This window comes from Pristis pectinata, chromosome 6 (genome assembly GCF_009764475.1).
Source record: "Pristis pectinata isolate sPriPec2 chromosome 6, sPriPec2.1.pri, whole genome shotgun sequence".
Classification (NCBI taxonomy): Eukaryota; Metazoa; Chordata; class Chondrichthyes; order Rhinopristiformes; family Pristidae; genus Pristis; species Pristis pectinata.
The window spans coordinates 106,625,682-106,645,502 of NC_067410.1; the positions used below are offsets into that span (position 1 = coordinate 106,625,682).

Here is a 19,821-nt window from a genome sequence, read left to right on the forward strand (position 1 = left end):
TGCAAAGAAAACTACTAGAACAACTTGTTTGGAAGGGTCAATGAAATGAGATGCATATCACAATGACAAACAGCTTGCATTGACTTTTGATAGGGTTAGTCTTGCCAATTCTGCTGAAATATATTCCTGGAAGTTTCGTCTTATGATCTACTGTTCTTCCTCTCGTTTCCAATATGCTTGTGTAAATGTTCCAAAGAAAATGAAATAAACACACAATTTTTAATCTTTCTCTCCAAGAGGATCATAAAAACAGTGTTGTTACGGTAGAGAAAGAGACCACTGGGCACACTGAGTCCATGCTCGCACCCTGCAGGATAAGTATTGTCAGAGGGCAGTGTTGTACAGTGAGGACCTTTAGCTTGTGAACTCAACATCAGCAATGCCAAGGTTCCCCAACAACCTGCCCCTCCCCTGCGTACATACACTTGCCCTCCAATGATAACGGTTAACAGCAAGACCCTGGAAAACATGGATCACTCCCCATGTCATGGGAGCCACATCTCAATGAATATTTTGGATGCCCAAGCACAGTTTCCCCCTGTTTATATACTTTTAATGTACATCAATTCCATATGTCTTTGCACCAGCTGTGTTAATTTAATCAATGTCTCTGCTCTTCTTGCTTGATCAGCTCAGTTGGTCCTACCCTCATCTGTTCCTGCATTTGGTATTAAAAGGCGAGTGTTAATCAGATCAATTTTACAATACTTCATCAAATATTCCACAATGATTTTCGGAGACATTTCATATTTCATTAACAGAGGTCCTTGCAAGCCTTCCTTTCTTTCCCAGCACAATATGCTCCAAGGTGAGTATACCCGAGGGCAAATAGCAATCGCTTCTGTTTCCACTCTTAAACTTTGGATCTAATTATTAGTTTCACTAATTCCTACTTCTGCAAATTCCCTTCTACAGATGTGTTCAAAGCCTCGTTGAAGGAATGCAGCATCGACACTGACTCCTGGGAATCCCTGGCCCATGACCGCTCAAGGTGGAGAAGTGGCATTCAGGATATATGGAGAACTTCAAGCATGAGTGGTGGAAAGAGTGTATCAACTCACAAATAGCCTGCCCGACACCTCCTGCCCCATCTGTGGAAGAGGCTGTGGTTCCAACATTGGCCTCATCAGTCACTACATATCCCTCAATTCCAGAAATGAAGCAAGTCATCCTCGATGCTAAGGAACTGGTTAAGAAGTAAGAAGGCAGCAATATGTATAATTAGTAATTGGTAACAGGTTTATTATTGTCACATATACCGAGATACAGTGAAAAACTTTTGTTTGCATGTCATCCATACAGATCAGATATGATAAGATATCTTTATTAGTCACGTGTAAATCGAAACACACAGTGAAATGCATCAGTGCATCAGTGAATCAGTGAAATACCGTGGCAGTCATGGTAGTGTAGCGGTTAGCATAACACTTTACAGCGTCAGTGACCCGGTTACAAGTCCGGCCACTGTCTGTAAGGAGTTTGTACGTTCTCTCCGTGTCTGCGTGGGTTTCCTCCGGGTGCTCCGGTTTCCTCCCACATTCCAAAGACGTATGAGTTAGGAAGTTGTGGGCATGCTATGTTGGCGCCGGAAGCATGGCGACACTTGCGGGCTGCCCCCAGAACACTCTACGCAAAAGATGCATTTCACTGTGTGTTTCAATGTACATGTGACTAATAAAGATATCTTATCTTTTGCGTAGAGTGTTCTGGGGGCAGCCCGCAAGTGTCGCCATGCTTCCGGCACCAACATAGCATGCCCACAACTTCCTAACTCATACGTCTTTGGAATGTGGGAGGAAACCGGAGCACCCGGAGGAAACCCACGCAGACACAGGAAAAACGTACAAACTCCTTACAGATGGCGGCAGGAATTGAACGCGGGTTGGTGGCGCTGTAATAGCGTTATGCTAACCCATACACTATTGTGCCATTCCATACATCATGGTAGTATAAAAAGGAAAAGCAGATTGCAGAATATAGTGTTACAGTTCAATTTCCTGGGTGTCAACATCTCAGAGGATCTATCCTGGGCCCAACACATTGATGCAATCAAAAAGAAGGCATGCCAGTGGATCTACTTCATCAGGAGTTTGAGGATATTCAGTATGTCACCAAAGACTCTTACAACTTTCTACAGATGTACGGTGGAGAGCATTCTGACTGGTTGCATCACAGCCTGGTATGGAGGCTCCTATGCACAGGATTGCAAGAGGCTGCGTTAGGGTTGTAGACTTAGCCAGCTCCATCATGGGTACATCTCTCCCCACCACAGAGAACAATTTCGAGAGGCTATGCCTCAAGAAGACGGCATCCATCATTAAGGACCCTCACCATCCAGGACATGCCCTCTTCTCATTACTACCACCAGGGAGGAGGTACAGGAGCCTGAATACCCACACTCAATGTTTCAGTAACAGCTTCTTCCCCTCCGCCATCAGATTTCTAAACGGTCCATGAACCCATGAACACTACCTCATTATTCCTTTTTTTTGCACTATTATTTTTGTAATTTATAGGTTTTTATGTTTTTGCACTGTACTGCTGCCACAAAACAACAAACCACGTCATATGTCAGTGATAATCTGATTCTGATTCCGAAATAATATGCAAGGGCCACGACGAGGTAGATTGAGAGATCAAGAGTTCATCTTTAGTGTATAAAAGTCTTATAGCAGCAGGATAGAAGCTGTCCTTGAGCCTGGTGGTACGTGTTCTCAAGATTTTGTATCTTCTGCCCAATGAGAGGAGGGGGAAGAGAGAATGAGTGGGGTGGGAGGGGTTTTTGATGATGTTAGCTGCTTTCCCAAGGCAGCAGGAAGTGTGGACAGAGTCAATGGAGGGGAGGCTGGCTTGTGTGATGGACTGGGCTGTGTCTACAACTCTCTGCAATTCCTTGTGGGCTTGGGCAGAACAATTTCCTTACCAAGCTGTGATACATCCGGATAGGATGCTTTCAATGGTGCATCCGTAAAAATTAGTGAAAGTCAATGGGGAAAAGCCAAAGTTACTTAGTCTTCTGAGGAAGTGGAGGCACTGATGTGCGTTTGTGGCCAAAGCATTCGTTGGTCTCAAATGTTTTGTTCCCTCTGGTTAAAGAGCCTAAGTCTCTCAGGGGCCTCCGATCAAGAGGTATGTTATTCAGGACTGGGATAAGGAGAAATTTAGAACATAGAACATTACAGCACAGTACAGGCCCTTCAGCCCACAATGTTGTGCTGACATTTTATCCTGCTCTAAGATCCATCTAACCCTTCCCTCCCACATAGCCCTTCATTTCTCTATCATTCATGTGCCTATTGAAGAGTCTCTTAAATGTCCCTAATGCATCTACCCCTACAAACTCTGCGGCAGTGCGTTCCACACACCCACCACTCTCTGTATAAAAAAAACTTACCCCTGACATCCCCCTTATATCTTCCTCCAATCACCTTAAAATTATGTCCCCTCATGTTAGCCATTGTCGCCCTGGGAAAAAGTCTCTGACTGTCCACTTGATCTATGCCTCTTATCATCTTGTGCACCTCTATCAAGTCACCTCTCATTCTCCTTCTCTCCAAAGGGAACAGCTCTAGCTCAGTGAATCGATCCTCAGAAGACATGCTCTCCAGTCCAGGCAGCATCCTGGTAAATCTCCTCTGCACCCTCTCTAAAGCTTCCACATCCTTCCTATAATGAGGCAACCAGAACCGAACACAATACTCCAAGTGTGGTCTAACCAGAGTTCTTTAGAGCTGCAGTGTTGCCTCACGGCTCTTGAAATTAATACCCCAGTTTAAGATAAGATATCTTTATTTGTCATATGTACATCGAAACACACAGTGAAATGCATCTTTTGCGTAGAGTGTTCTGGGGGCAGCCCGCAAGTGTCGTTATGCTTCTGGCGCCAACATAGCACGCCCACAACTTCCTAACCCATACATCTTTGGAATGTGGGAGGAAACCAGAGCACCCGGAGGAAATCCACATAGACACAAGGAGACGTACAAACTCCTTACAGACAGTGGCCGGAATTGAACCTGGGTCACTGGTGCTGTAAAGTGTTATGCTAACCGCTCTATTACATGCCTGCCAACACACCATAGACCTTCTTAACAACCCTATCGACCTTGAGGGATCTATGGACGTGGACAACCTTGAGGGATCTATGGATGTGGATACCAAGATTCCTCTGTTCCTCCACACTGCTGCCATTAACCTTATATTCTGCCTCCAGATTCGATCTTCCAAAGTGTATCACTTCACACTTTTCCTCAGAAGGTGGTGAATCTCTGTAATTCTCTATTCCAGAGGGCTTGATTGCTCAGTCATTGAGTTCATTCATAACAACGATGGAAAGATGTCTGGATCTTAAGGTAGGCAAGGGATATGGAGATAACATGGGAAAATTGCACTGAGGGAGAAGATCAGCCATGATGTTGAATGATGGCAGAGCAGGCCTGAGGGGCTGAATGGCCGCTTCCTGCTCCTATTTCTTAGGATCCCTGCTTCCATCACCTGTACAAGCAGTGGATTTCAAATCCTCACCTTCTCTGAGTTAACTTTTCTGCTTCCCCAGTCTTCACCTTCTCTCCCCAAACCAGTACTATCACTTTAAATCCTTGTTCTCTGTTCTAGCCCTGGTCCATAACATTGCCAACCCATGGAAGATACAGCACTTCAGTGAGAAAACCTTTGCAAACTCTCTGCTACAGGGAGATGTTGCTTCGATTTTTATAAGCGCATGGCACTTTAGTGCACTTCCATCAACATTCAATTCTCACCCTTAAACTGTTTGCAGCCACACTGAAACAATTAGAATCTTTACTGGACCAAAAGAGCAACATTTAGTTTACATCCTTGATGACTTATTTAGTTCTCAGCGGATAACTGATATGTTAAGTGTTTTTTTGTTTTATCTTTCAGATTGACGTTTGGAATCAGTTGTACCCTAACACACAACACTCAAGGGAAGACTCATTACATAAGTGTTGTATCTACCGTTCCTGGCATCACAACAGTAAGAACACATTAAAAAGCACTTCACTGGAAGCAAAGTGCTTTGGGACATCCTGTGGTGCGTGAGATGGTATGAGATAGGCAAAAAGTTCCTGCTGTCAGTGCACACGAATATCATCACATTTTTGGAATAACTGCAGATTACAAGGATATCCTTAATTTCAATCTTAATGAGTTTTCAATCAACACTTCTAACAGTGATTCCTTCTTTTTTTTTATTTTACTGAATAGATGCTTCAGAACAACTTTCCAAAGGACAAAATTAATGACATTTTAAAAATGACTCATTTATTTGTTTTTATGTATTTCTCCTTCAATGGTACCTTTACCACCCAGAGAGCATCGAGTGCTGGAATGCACTGGAGACGTGGGAGCCTGCAGATGCTGCAATCTAGAGCAAAATAAAAACTGCTGGAGGAACTCAACGGGTCGAGCAGCATCTGTAGACGGAAAGGAATTGCCGATGTTTCTGGTCAAGACCCAGACACAAGGTTTGTTTTGCACCTGGAATGGTTGCCTTTTGAGAGTGATGGGAGCAGAGTTTCTGACAACAGTTAAGTGTCTAGACAAACACTAAAATCGCCTTGGCATAGAAGGCTACGGGCCAAGTGATGGAAGATGGGATTGACTTGGATGGGTGCCCACTGGTCAGCATGGACTTGGTGGGCCAAATGGCCTGTTTCCCTGCTGTATGTCTCTATGACTCTAAATGGTTCTGGTCTTCTATCAATTTGTTTTGCTACTCTGGGACAGGGGTCAGTGCCCCCACTCGTTACGCATACTTGGTACGGCAATTCCAAAGCACAGGAACACAAGAGGCTGCAGAGAGTAGTGGACACAGCCCGGTCCATTACAGGCACAGCCCTCCCCACTATTGACAGCATCTACAGGAGGCGCTGCCTCAGGGAAGCGACATCTATCATCAAGGATCCCTATCTTCTGGGTCATGCCCTCCGGCACAGTAGTGTAGCAGTTAGCATAATGCTGTTACAGTGCCAGCAACCCACTGCTGTCTGTAAGGAGTTTGTACGTTTTTCCCATGTCTGCGTGGGTTTTCTCCGGATGCTCCAGTTTCCTCTGACTTTCCAAAGACGTACAGGCTAGGAAGTTGTGGGCATGCTATGTTGCTCCCAGCACATTCTCAGTAATGCAAAAAAGATGCATTTCACTGTATGCTTTTTAAATTTTAAATTTCACTTACAGCTTGGTAACAGGCCCTTCTGGTCCAACGAGTCCGCGCCGCCCATTTTAAACCCAATTAACCTCCCCGTACGTCTTTGCAATGTGGGAGGAAACCAGAGCACCCGGAGGAAACCCATGCAGACACGGGGAGAACGTACAAGCTCCTTACAGACAGTGACGGGAATCGAACCCCGATCGCTGGTGCTGTAATAGCGTTGCGTTAACCGCTGCACTACCGTGCCGCGTACATGTAACCAATGATGTACATGTGACTTTGTTGTACATGTGACTAATAAATATCTATATCTATATCTTCTCACTGCTACTGTCAGGCAGGAGGTACAGAAGCCTGAAGTCTCACAGCACCAGGTTCAAGAACAGTTACTTTTCTACAACCATCTCTGATGGTGTTTTTTTTAACTAATGTCCTGTTTTTCACAGTGTTTTTCTTTCTCTTATAGATGCTGTCAGTGGTGGGGACAGCTGTTCTTGTGATGGACGAGGCTGTGTCCACGCATGATATGAGTGCATCATAGCAGATATGAGTGTAGTTGGGACACAGAGAAATCCAGGCCATCACCGTGCATGAGAACAGCACTCACACTCCACAATAACTTTGCTAGGTGTAAAGAAAGCTTGCTGAGTTGGTGAAAGCCAACATGTAACTGTAAACTTCAAGTTCAATTCATTGTCATAGGGTATGAATGCCATGATAATTAGCTTCAAGTAGCAGCAGCACAGTACATTATAAACATGACAAATAAAAGTTAACATAAACTTAACTCTAATTATACATTCATTTTTAATTGTTTGATAAATGTTTACTGGGCTAACTTTAGTTCCAAAATAACTTCCTTGTTGTTCAATTGTTCAGAATATGAACTAACTGTCACGAACCAGCAACAAAAGAAACACACTGAGCATGATTCAGTGTTAAAAACTGTTTTATTAATCACTACTTATGATAATACGTAAAATAAAAGTAAAAATGTTAGTATGTTAGAATTCAAAAATGTTAAACCTCGAACGTTAACCCCAAAACTAAACTCGTCGTGTGTGTGTGTGACAAAGTCCAAAACTCCCAGTTCCGGAATGGTTCTTAAAGTTCGGTTCCGCAAGCCATAAGGTGAAACATGAGCAAGGGCTTCTTCAACAACCACCGTTGTCTTAAGATAAGACGTAGATGTAGAGAACATAGAGAGAGTAAATACGAAATCCAAATGTTCCACGATGGAACCCAAACGACACTTCAGTGTTTACTCGGTAGTGACTTCCTCACCCCGAAAAGCATCCGAACCGTGGTCGTCCACACACAAATACCTGTTTCCTTCTACAGGTCAGCAACAAAGTGAACTCCACCGGATTACTTCCAACTTCCATACATGGATTTCAGTGGCAAACACAGTTATTGTTTCTCCTCCATCGGTAGAGAAAACAAGCAGGCTGGTGTCTCTCTCCCTTCTCTCTCTCTCCTTCTTCTTCTTCTAACCTCTTCAACAACGTCATTACGTCCTTTATCTTCTATTGACGTAAGCACGCCCCACACACACATACACACACACTCTCTATCTTAAAGGGACTTTCACTGAGTCTGTAACATAACACAAATATAAACTTTATTCCAGCTTCACTGCCTTTGCTGCCTCAGGAATGTGGCTTGTCTGATATTTTCCCAGTGTATTGACGGTGTGCTTTTTGTGGAACCTTCTCTCACTCTATAAATTATATTAAAAGTCCAATGCCTTTGCTTGTCCAAGACCACGTTTTGTAACATGAGGGCCTGTCTGGAGCTGAATATCAAAGTCAAAGTCGAGTTTATCGTCAGATGCACAAGTCCATGTGTGCACAGGTGCAATGAAAACCTTACTTGCAGCAGCATCGCAGGCACATAGCATCATGTAAGCAACATTCACAAGAAAAATACAAATTATACACATTTTGTACAAGAATGAACACAATAAGAACAAAAAAAAGGTCCATTGTAATGCAAAGTGGTCAAAGTGATATAGAGGTTAGTTCAAGAACCGAGTGGTTGAAGGGAAGTAGCTGTTCATGAACCTGGTGGTGTGGGACTTCAGGCTTCTGTACCTCCTGCCTGATGGGAGCTGCGAGAAGATGGCACGACTCGGATGGTGGGGACCTTTGATGATGGATGTTGCCTTCTTGAGGCAGCACCTCCTGTAGATACTACCGATGGTGGGGAGGGATGTGCCCGTGATGTATTGGGGTGAGCCCACTGCAGCTTCTTATGTTCCTGCGCATTCGAATTGCCGTACTAGACTGTGATGCAATCAGTCAGGATACTCTCAACAGTACATCTGTAGAAGTTTGTTCGTGTGGGTGTTCAGTGACTTGCTGATCCTCCTTAACCCTCTAAGGAAGTAAAGATGCTGGCGCGCCTTCTTCGTGAATATAAGGCTTGTGCATTGAATTGGGAATTTGATTTGCTGTGGGAGTTCGATGGCAATTGTAGCAATTGTGGGTTCTGATGAGACAGGTACAGGACAATTCATTGACAACCTCTTTCCCCAACACACAGTTGCTGCCTGACTAGTTGAGCTCCTCCTGCAGATTGTTTGTTGCCCCAGATTCCTGCATCTGCAGTGTCCTGTGGGGAAGATGTCTCCATTCACTGCTGTTACCACCCTCCTCTGTTTCCTTGGATGGCTGCGATCCCCTTACAGTGTGGCATTAAGGTGTGCTAATGATTAGTGACACCATCACAGTCGCTGCGTTATGCATTTTACATCTCAAATGGCTCACTACAGGCCATTCAGCCAATTAAGTCTACGTTGGCTTTGTGGCTAAGCAGCTCCTCAGAACAGCGAGTTGGGAATCTTGGGAAGGTTGGCCAAGCCCACGTTAGCTGAGTGGAAGATTCACATCCACGAAACTAACAGGGCCAGGCAGGTGCTACTGACCACATGCAGGTCCACTGATTAGTGATTGAATATTTAACTTGGGTGTCATTCCAGGGAAAGAAAACCAACAGAGAAACAGACTGAACGGAGCCAAGGTTCCCCACCTCAGCCTCACTTGGAGGGTTGCATTCAAATTTTCCCCCAAACTCGTTATCCTTTGTAGTGACTAGCAGTGTCCTCCCACCTTGCCGTCCGACCGGTCAAGCCGAGGGAAGTTTCTGGAAGGTCACAGTGTAACCAACCCCCCATCAGTAAGCTGGAGCAGTGACATCAACACCAGCAGTGAAGGACCTCGACGGCAGCCAGCGACATCCACAGGCAGCAAAGGCCCATCTGAGGGCTCCAACCAGGGGATCAAAGACAGTGCTGGCACTGCCTGAGACAGGGGAACAACCTTTGTGAAGAGCAGAGAACCCTGGACTCCGGGAGACAAGGAAAGACACCTGTGAGCAACCCCAAGTGTAACACATAGTGCTTGGGACTCAGGCAGATAATTATAGGTGTAGGGGTGTGTGTGTGTGCGTGTGTGTGTGTGTGTGTGTGTGTGTGTGGCTGTGTGTGTATGTGTGTGTGTGGCTGCGCGCGTGTGTGTGTGTGTGTGTGTGTAGCTGCATGTGTGTGTGCGCGTGTATATGTGTGTGTGGCTGCACGCGTGTGTGTGTGGCTGCGCGTGTGTGTGTGGGGCTGCGCGCGCGTGTGTGTGTGTGTGTGGCTGCGCGCGTGTGTATGTGTGTGTGTGGCTGCGCGCGTGTGTGTAGCTGTGTATGTGTGTGTGTAGCTGTGTGTGTAGCTGCATGTGTGTGTGTGCGCGTGTATATGTGTGTGTGGCTGCGCGCGTGTGTGTGTGGCTGTGTGTGTGTGTGTGTGTGTGTGTGTGTGGCTGCGCGCGCGTGTGTGTGTGTGTGGCTGCGCGCGTATGTGTAGCTGTGTATGTGTGTGTGTGGCTGCGCACGTGTGTGTAGCTGCATGTGTGTGTGTGTGTGTGTGTGTGTGTGTGTGTGTGTGTGTGTGTGTGTAGCTGCACTTGAACCAGGTCTTTTGTTTGCCTTGAAAGTATAAAGCCCCTGGGTAAAACACACTTAAAGGGATGGAGACACCAGAGACTGCAGGTGCCGGAATCTGGAACAACAAACAAGGTGCTGGAGGAACTCAGCAGGTCGAGTAGCATCTGTGGAGGGGAAAGGAACTGTCGACAAATTCTTTCCTCCCACAGATGCTGTTCGACCCGCTGAGTTGCTCCAGCAGTTTGTTTGCTGCACTCAAAGGGATGTCGGTCAAAGTGCTCAGGAAAAGCAGAAGCGACAACTGTCAGAACATGCCTGTGAGTCCTATTACCTCACTATTTCCTCCTTTCTCCATACGCACTGGAGCTGTACCCATTGGGAAGCATAAGAGCAACATTAATAGACTACAAACAGCATTGGTACTGGTTTATTATTGTCACATGTACCAAGATACACTGAAAGACTTAGTTTTGCATGCCATCCATGCAGATCATTTCAATACATAAGTACTTTGAGGAAGTACAAGAGCAAAGCAGTAACAGAATGCAGAATAAAGTGTTACGGTTACAGACAAAGTACAGTGCAGGCAGACAATAAGGTGCAAGGCCATGACAAGGCAGATTGTGAGGTCAAGAGTCCATCTTATTGTAGAAGGGGACCATCCAATAGTCTTATAACAGTGGGATAGAAACTGTCCTTGAGCCTGGTAGTACACGCTTTGTATCTTCTACCTGATGGGAGGGGGAGAAGAGAGAATGTCCAGGGTGAGAGGGGTCTTTGATTAAGTTGGCTGCTTTTCCGAGGCAGCAGGAAGTGTAAACAGAGTCCATGGAAAGGAAGCTGGTTTCGAGTTCTTGAATTGAAGGCTACAGACCAGGTGCCGGAAAATGTGATTTGTATGGATGGGTGGCAAATGGTGAGCGTGAGTCTGGACCAAAGGCCTTGTTCCTGCAGCATGTGTCTCTCAGACTCTGTATTCGGGTTAGTGATCAAACTTTTCTCAAAGGTGATTTTAAGGAGCTTTGTGTCGGGAGATAGGATAGGATCGGGGAGGAAACTCCAGGATTTGGGATTTTGGCAGCTAAAGATAGTGTCTTGAATAAAGAGGTTGACCATGTGTTTGGAATTGCAGTGACACCAGGGAGTTGAGAGCTGAATGCAGTCAGTGGGTCACATACTTAACCTTTGTTACATGAAGCACCGGACTCACAAAGAAGGCAAGCCAGCGGCTCCACTTTGTCAGGAGATTTGGTATGTCACTAAAGACTTACAAATTTCTCCAAGATGTGTGGTGGAGAGCATTCTGCATCACCGCCTGGTATGGAGGCTCTAATGCACAGGATCGCAAGAGGCTGCAGAGGATTGTAGACTCAGCCATCATGGGCACAACCCTGCCCGCCATCGAGGACATCTTTAAAAGGCGGTGCCTCAAGAAGGCAGCATCCATCACTAAGGACCCTCACCATCCAGGACATGTCCTCTTCTCGTTACTACCATCAGGGAGGAGGTACAGGAGCCTGAAGACCCACACTCAACGATTCAGGAACAGCTTTCTCCCCTCCGCCATTTGATTTCTGAACGGTCCATGAACCCACGAACACTACTTCGTTATTCCTTCATTTTTTGCACTAATTATTTTTTATAATAATTTAATGCCCTTGCACTGGACTGCTGTTGCAAGGCAACAAATTTCACATCTTCTAAGTCAGTTGTAATTAATATGACTCTGATTCCAACATTGTTTTATCCCACGCCAGCTTCCCATTCTACTTTAACCAGCGCCAGTCTTCTGCTCTTTTTATTCTTAGTCATAAGGCAGCCACTCTTTTAACGCAAACGATTTCCCATTTTATCCGTGAGTGTATTCTTTGCATACAGTAAAAGATCCCAGGGTGACACAAACGCTTCCTTCCTGGATGGAGACTCGTTAACAATCGGATCCTTACGTTTCTTCTGAGCCTCAGGATATTACAAGTTGTTATTTTCCACTTGATGGTGGGGACCATTCATCGATCAGTTGCCCTTGCTCAACACAAACCAGTTTCTTTGAAGGCTGCCTTCTCTGGAAAAGAGCGCCGAGACTGCTCAGCCTTGGAGTGACCCAAGTTTGCAAAGCTCATCCTGTAACACCAGCACGATGTCGACATGCAAGAAGAAACCCGTCGTTCTTTCTTGTCTCCGTGGATGCCTTGCGCTTTCCAAACCATGGAGGTCATATAGCTGTACGTGGAATACAGCACAGAAACAGCCCCAAAAACCAAATTGCCGGATGGCATGGGAGCAAAGCACAAGATGCCGGAGGAACTCAGCAGGTCAGGCAGCATCCGTAGAGGGAAATGGACAGACGACGGTTCAGGTTGAGACCTTTCATCTGGATTGAAATATAGAGGGGAGATAGCCTGTATAGAAGAGTGGATAGAGGGGGGTGGAGCGAGAGCTCGTGGGTAGTTGATGGATCCAGGTGAGGAGGGGTGAGAGGCGGATGGAGGAGGGAAGGGTGGGAATAGCGACAGAGGCCAGGAGGTGATAGGTGGAGGCAAAAGGCTGCAGATGATGGAGGGCAGGTGGGAACAGTGAGGGGAGGGGACCCAGTGGGAGGAGTGTGTGGGTGATGGGGGCTGGGGTGGGTGGAGGAGGAACTGGGTAGATCAGGAGGAGAGAGAAAAGGGACAGAGGGGGAGCAGGTCATCTGAAATTGGAGAATTCAATGCTCAAGCTGTCGGGTTGTAGACTATCCAGGCGGAATAGAAGTCGCTGTTCCTCTGGTTTGTGTTTGGCCTCACGCTGGCAGTGGAGGAGGCCGAGGACAGACATGTCAGTGTAGGAATGGGGAGGGGAATTAAAATGCTGGCAACCAGGAGCTCTAGAAGACCATGGCAGATGGAGCGTAGGTGCTCGGCAAAGCGATCGCCTGGACTGTGCTTGGTCTCATCAGACTCCAGTATCCGCAGTCCCTTGTGTCCCCACAGAAACAGTCCCTTCGGCCCATCATGTCGGTACTGAACGTCAAATACCGATCTACACTAATCCCATTTAGCAGCACTTGGTCTTTGGCCTAATGTGCCGTAGTGATTCAAGTGCTCATCCCGGTTGCGAAGGTATCCACCTGCACCACCTTTTCAGATTGCAACTGTCCTCCGGATGAAAAATATCCTCCTCAAACCTCTAAACTTCTTAATCCTCACCTTAAATCTATGCCCTCTGGTCTTAGACACCCCTGCTACGGAGAAAAGTTTCTAACTATCGACCCTTCAAAGTCTTTAAAGGTTACACAAGACAAGTTGGCCCAGGTGGAAATGTTAAATATGCTGGGAATGAACTGATTGAATCATTAAACACAGAAATCTGAAGTTCCAGCCAGAACTACCTTGCTCTTGAAAAACCTGTGCGCTGCCTTTGTTTCACCAAGAGACTTGATGTAGTGTCACGAACCAGCAACAAAAGAAACACACTGAGCATGATTCAGTGTTAAAAACTATTTTATTAATCACTACTTATGATAATACGTAAAATAAAAGTAAAAATGTTAGTATGTTAGAATTCAAAAATGTTAAACCTCGAACGTTAACCCCAAAACTAAACTCGTCGTGTGTGTGTGTGACAAAGTCCAAAACTCCCAGTTCCGGAATGTTTTTTAAAGTTCAGTTCCGCAAGCCATAAGGTGAAACATGAGCAAGGGCTTCTTCAACAACCACCGTTGTCTGAAGATAAGATGTAGATGTAGAAAAACATAGAGAGAGTACATACGAAATCCAAATGTTCCACGATGGAACCCAAACGACACTTCAGTGTGTATTCAGTAGTGACTTCCTCACCCCGAAAAGCATCCGAACCGTGGTCGTCCACACACAAATACCTGTTTCCTTCTACAGGTCAGCAACAAAGTGAACTCCACCGGATTACTTCCAACTTCCATACATGGGTTTCTATGGCAAACACAGTTATTGTTTCTCATCCATCGATAGAGAAAACAAGCAGGCTGGTGTCTCTCTCCCTTCTCTCTCTCTCTCTTTTTTCTTCTTCTTCTTCAACAACGTCATTACGTCCTTTATCTTCTATTGACGTAAGCACGCCCCACACACACATACACACACACTCTCTATCTTAAAGGGACTTTCACTGAGTCCGTAACCGTAGGAACAAACAGAATGGTGTGACATTGTGGCAGCTACACACTTGATACTAATACTGAACCCTCATAAAATGTGAGTTTTGTCTGTTCCTTGCAAGTTAATTGTTATCAATGAGATCTTTCCCATTGCGACTTTTTCCCAGGGCGACAATGGCTAACACAAGGGGACATAATTTTAAGGTCATTGGAGGAAGATATAAGGGGGATGTCAGGGATAAGTTTTTTTTTTACACAGAGAGTGGTGGGTGCGTGGAACGCACTGCTGGCAGAGGTTGTGGAGACAGATGCATTAGGGACCTTTACGAGACTCTTAGATAGACACATGAATGATAGAAAAATAGGGGGCTAAGTGGGAGGGAAGGGTTAGATAGATCTTAGATCTCAAACTATATCATGTTTAAATGGAAAAAATTAGGAGTGGTACTGTTGATCCTTCGCTTAAATTTGAGGAAGTTTGGAGTCCATTTATTCAATATTTTCACATGATATAGATCCCTTTGTAATAACCTTTCAACTTAGAGGAATGGAGTTGACGACATAATATTGCCCTGTTCCTACTGAGAAATTTTAGTCCAGTTTTTTTTTTCTGTTTGTTTTTTTTGAATTTTTTTTTCCTTAGCTTAGTTTGGTTTGATATACTGCTTATAAATTTTCTTATTGTTTTGGGGATTTTTTTTCTTTCTTTTATATTTTATAATAAATCTTTTTCTTTCCTTTCTTTTATATTATAATCATTCACTAAGAGATCGTTGGATCTACAGATTTTTTAAAATATACTTTATTGTTTTTTATGATTATCCATGCCATGATTGTTCTTCCAATCTCTTTGTATTACATGTACAAACATTGATGTTATCTATTGATCTGTATTAATTTGAAAACTAATAAAAAGATTGAAAAAGAAAGAAGATCTTAGAGCAGGATAAAATGTCGGCATAACATAGTGGGCCAAAGGGCCTGCACTGTGCTGCAGTGCTCTATTTTCTTACATAATGCAAACTATCTAATGAAAATTAGAACGTTGACTGTTCATTTCCCTCCATAGATGCTGCCTGACCTGTTGAGTTCCTCCAACATTTTTTGTGTGTTGCTCCAGATTTCCAGCATCTGCAGTCTCTCTTGTGTCTCCATTATGAAAATTAAATTTGTGTGTGCAGTATCACTCCTTCTGATTTTAATTACCCTGTGAAATATTAAAAGAATAGACAAATGCAGTCTATTTAACATTTCCTTTCAGTATCCTTTTTATCTCATAAATTAATTTTCCCTTCCTTCTTTTTGTCAGTCATACGACACAGAAACAGGCCCTTCAGCCCACCGAGTCTGTGCCAACCATCAAACACCCATTTCCACCAATCCCATTCTTTCCTCTCCACATTAAATCTTCTTACAGGGCTGGCAATCTTCTGACCTCTGTGGACGATTTATCAACTGACCCGACTCCCGGACCCAGATGGAAATGACCAGTGAGGCCTAGGACGGGCCCGTCCACGTGGAAACCTGCGCAGGGTGAAGGGCCGACCCCATGGAGCCCCCACCGCCGAGACCCGACTCCCAGACCCCACTGGAGCTCCCGACGCTGAGACCCGGGGTGAAGACCCGATCAACGGGAACGCCCGACACCGACCCCCGTGTCCCGACCTATCCGGAGGCCCGACCAGTTGGAAGCCGAGTCCCGAGGCCCGACCCGACGCAAGGCCTGACCTGCAGGGACGCCCGATGCTGGGGCCCAACACCAGAGCCCCTCCGGATCGGAAGCCCAACCCTACGGAGCACCCGGGGCTGAGTCCTGACGCAAAAGCCCCCCCAGATGCCCCACTTACCTGCTGGGGAAGACCACTCCTCTTCAGGACCTTCAGACCTGTATGGGAACAGCAACTTCCCTCACAGGCTAGCTGAACCCATTCAAAGTCTGTTCTCAAGCAGTCACTTACCTTTCAGTCCAGGGGAATCCACTCCAGATCTTCCAGGTCTGTCCATAAGCAATCACTTACCAGGTGGCTTCACTCCAGTGATGAGTCACAGCCGCTTACCTCGGACGCGTGGTAAGAGGGCTGAGCTGCAGGTGAGGCAGAAACTGCGTGGATACAAGACACCCCCCTCCCCAGCATACTACGAGCTAACGTCCAGGCCATTGAACGAAGTTGATGAAATAAGGGCAAGACTGACCTACCAAAGAGAACTGAGGGACTGCTTTGTGCTACGTCTCACCGAAACGTGGCTCACACCTGCTGCACCTGTCTGTACCATTCAACCTGAAGGCTTCTCCATCCACTGAATGGACCGTACAGCATCCTTGGGCAAAGTTAGAGGTGGAGGGGTCTGCTTCTTAATCAATAACTTATGGTGCTCGACAGTGACGGTCCTGGCAAGCTCCTGCTCACCCAGTCTGGAATATCTAATGGTGAAATGTCGATCATTCTATCTGCCAAGGGAGTTCACTTCAGCTATCCTGATGGCAGTCTACATCACACCACAGATGGACATGAAGCCTGCACTCAATGAGCTATACTCTGTGGTCAACAACCTTCAAACAAGATACACTGAGGCCCTCTTCATTATTGCAGGTGGTTTCAACCAGGCCAACCTCAAGAGTGTGTTACCAAAGTACTACCAGCACGTCTCCTGTCCTACCAGGGGCCCTAACACCCTTGACCATTGCTAAACAACCATCAAAGATGCCTTCCGAGCCACCCCTTGTCCTCACTTTGGTAAGTCAGACCACCAGGCTGTGCTCCCTCTCCCTGCTTACAAACAGAAGCTGAAATGGGAGGATCCAGTACAGAGAGTCGTGCAGTGCTGGTCTGAGGAAGCAGATGAGCTTCTACGTGACTGCTTTGAGTCAGTGAACTGGTCCATGTTCAAAGACTCAGCTGCCAGCCTTGATGAGTATGTCACCACCAACACAGACTTTATCAGCAAGTGTGTTGAGGACTGAACCAAAGAAGACAATATGTGTGTCCCCAAACAGGAAACGATGGATGAACCAGGAGATCGACTCCCTACTGAAGTCAAGGACTGCTGCATTCAAATCAGGTGACCCTGACCTTTACAAGAAATCAAGATACAACCACCATAAAGCTATCAGAGATGCCAAGAGACAATACCGGTTCAAAATCAAGTCCGAGACCAGCCGTCAGTTGTGGCAGGGCTTACATGCTATAATGGGTTACAAAACGAAATCGGGTAGCATCACCAACAACAGCACATCCCTTCTCGATGAGCTTAACGCATTCTATGCACATTTTGAACAGAAGGGGATTGGTTTGTCACCACCCACCCCGACAGCCTCCAATGCACCTAAACCCATGGTCACCATTTAGGACGCAAGATCGGACTTCCGGAGAGTGAACCAGTGGAAAGCATCTGGCCCAGATGGTGTCCCTGGCCGTGTTGTTAGATCCTGTTCAGATCAGCTGGTGGGGATACTTGCAGACATATTTAACCTCTCCCTGCTTCAATCTGAGGTTCCCACCAGTTTTAAGAAGACCACTATTAACCCGGTACCTAAAACAAGGTAACGTGCCTAAATGACTACCAACCAGTGGCTCTGACATCCACCACATTGATAGGCTGGTAATGGCACGCATCGACTCCAGCCTCCCAGACAATCTCGACCCACTGCAACTCGCCTACTGCCAAAACAGGTCTACAGTGGATGCCATCTCCCTGGCCCTACACTCAGCTCTGGAGTATCTGATCAGTAAAGACACCAATAGTTAGACTATTGTTTATTGACTACAGCTCCGCCTTCAATACTAAAATTCCAAGCAAGCTCATCACCAAACTCTGAGACCTGGGACTCAACAACTCCCTCTGCAACTGGATCCTTGACTTCCTGACCAACAGACCACAATCAGTGAGGATAGGCAGCAACACCTCCGGCACGATTATTCTCAACACTGGTGCCCCACAAGGCTGCATCCTCAGCCCTCTACTCTACTCCCTATCCACTCATGACTGTGTGGCCAGATTCTGCTCTAACTCCACCTACAAGTTTGCAGATGATAGCACCGTGGTAGGCCGTATCTCAAATAACGATGAGTCGGGGTACAGAAAGAAATAGAGAGCTTAGTGACATGGTGTCATGACAACAACCTTTTCCTCAATGTCAGCAAAACAGAAGAGCCGGTCATTGACTTCAGGAAAGGGGGCGGTGTACATGCACCTGTCTACATCAACGGTGCTGAGGACGAGAGGGTTGAGAGCTTCAAGTTCCTAGGAGTGAACATCACCAATAGCCTGTCCTGGTCCAACCACGTAGATGCCATGGTGAAGAAAGCTCACCAGCGCCTCTATTTCCTCAGGAGGCTAAAGAAATTTGGCATGTCCCATTTGACACTCACCAACTTTTATCGATGCACCATAGAAAGCATCCTATCTGGATTGGTATGGATTGGTATGGAAACTGCTCTGCCCAGGACTGCAAGAAACTGCAGAGAGACGTGGACACAGCCCAGCATGTCACAGAAACCAGCCTCCCCTCCATGGACTCTTGTCTTTACCTCTCGCTGCTTTGGTGAAACAGCCAGCATAATCAAAGACCCCACCCACCCCGGACTTTCTCTCTTCTCTCCTCTCCCATCAGACAGAAGATACAGGAGCCTGAGAGCACATACCACCAGGCTCAAGGACAGCTTCTATTCCACGGTGATAAGACTATTGAACAGTTCCCTTATACGATGAGATGGACTCTTGACCTCACAATCTACCTTGTTTTGACCTTGCATTTATTGTCTACCTGCAATGGACTTCCCTGCAGCTGTGACACTTTACTCTGATTCCTGTTATTGCTTTTACCCTGTACTACCTCAATGCTCTGTGTAATGAATTGACCTGTACAAATGGTACGCAAGACAAGTTTTTCACTGTACCTCGGTACAAGTGACAATAATAAACCAAAAAACCACATTACCATCAACTCATCCCAGATTCTACCCGTCACCCACATTTTTGGGGCAAGTTCCAGCAGGCAATTGACCTACAGGCCTGCATATCTTTGGGACTTGGGAGGAAATTTAAATACCCAGAGGAAACTCACCCGGTCACAGGGAGAAAATACAAATTTCACACAGACAGCACTGGAGGTCAGGATTGAAGCGTGATCACTAGACCTGTGAGGCAGTGGATCTACCAGATGTGCTACCATTTAATATATATTGATTTGAACATTTTAACTCACAGTTCCTTGTTCAGAGTTCAGAGAGAACTCTAGCCAAACTGATTAACCTGACAATTAATTGTTTTTTTTTGTTTTATGCAGTTTCCAGTTTACCTACAGGTTACGTAAATCTCCAACCACAGTAAATTCCACTGAAAAGCCTCAGAGACAATTAAAGAACAATAAACAAAGCACGTTGTTTGTTTAACATCATCACAAAATACAACCCAGTTTCCAGTTACCAGTTGTACTTAGAAGTTCCCTAGACATGGACCACATTTAAACACCTGAAGAAAATTTGACATACGACATTTTCCAAAGGTTTTCAAAACTTACAAAATTTGACCCACATACGATTTTGTGGAGTATCTCAGAGTCATAGAGTTACACAGCATGGAAACAGGCCCTTCGGCCCAACTTGTCCAT

The 19,821-nt window shown here is 45.7% G+C and overlaps 1 long non-coding RNA gene across 1 annotated transcript; it reads left to right on the forward strand.

The window, feature by feature from the left end:
- The first annotated feature begins 775 nt into the window (after positions 1-775).
- LOC127572073 (uncharacterized) lies at positions 776-9,254 on the forward strand. The gene is made up of 3 exons (XR_007956557.1): positions 776-1,197; positions 4,903-5,486; positions 9,153-9,254. It is a non-coding gene; the product is annotated as an uncharacterized LOC127572073 (long non-coding RNA).
- Positions 9,255-19,821: the final 10,567 nt, after the last annotated feature.